Source organism: Myotis davidii, unplaced genomic scaffold (genome assembly GCF_000327345.1).
Source record: "Myotis davidii unplaced genomic scaffold, ASM32734v1 scaffold328, whole genome shotgun sequence".
In the NCBI taxonomy this organism is placed as follows: domain Eukaryota; kingdom Metazoa; phylum Chordata; class Mammalia; order Chiroptera; family Vespertilionidae; genus Myotis; species Myotis davidii.
Genome location: NW_006300373.1, coordinates 409,842 through 410,300, shown reverse-complemented (window position 1 = coordinate 410,300; position 459 = coordinate 409,842). Strand labels below are relative to the sequence as shown.

General features: G+C 68.8%; 1 protein-coding gene across 1 annotated transcript in view; it reads right to left on the bottom strand.

The window, feature by feature from the left end:
* ADCY7 (adenylate cyclase 7) overlaps positions 1–459 on the bottom strand; it is a 35,502-nt gene that overhangs the window by 13,498 nt on the left and 21,545 nt on the right. The window lies entirely within an intron of this gene.

The window sequence follows — 459 nt, the reverse complement described above, 5'->3', positions numbered from 1 at the left end:
CCCCGCCACCCCTGCACCCCGCAGCTCCCATAGGGACGGGAGAGACGCTCTGAGGCTTCCCTTTAAAGCGAACCCCAGAGTGTGCAGGGCCTCCCGACCCCCCCAGCCCAGCCCAGCCTCCTGCAGTGAGCAATGGTGCTCCTGGCCGGTGCTCCGGCATTGGGCACGGCCTTCTCCTCGCCTACACCTGGCTTCTCGCCTCCGCAGACTTCAGAACTGCAGGCCCCATTCGCTCCTCACCCTACCCTCGCAGGATCCCATTCTCCAGATGAGCACACTGAGGCTCCGGGAGCCAGAGACTGCCTGGGGAGCGGAGCCGCACGTGCACCAGACCTCCCCGCTGCAGCCTGAGCTCTGGGCCGCCCACAGCCCAGACGGGAGGGGGAGGTGGGGAGCCTCCCCAGGAGACGCCACGCGCACAGGCCCGGCCGCTGCCCACCTGACGTTCTGGTGCCGCTT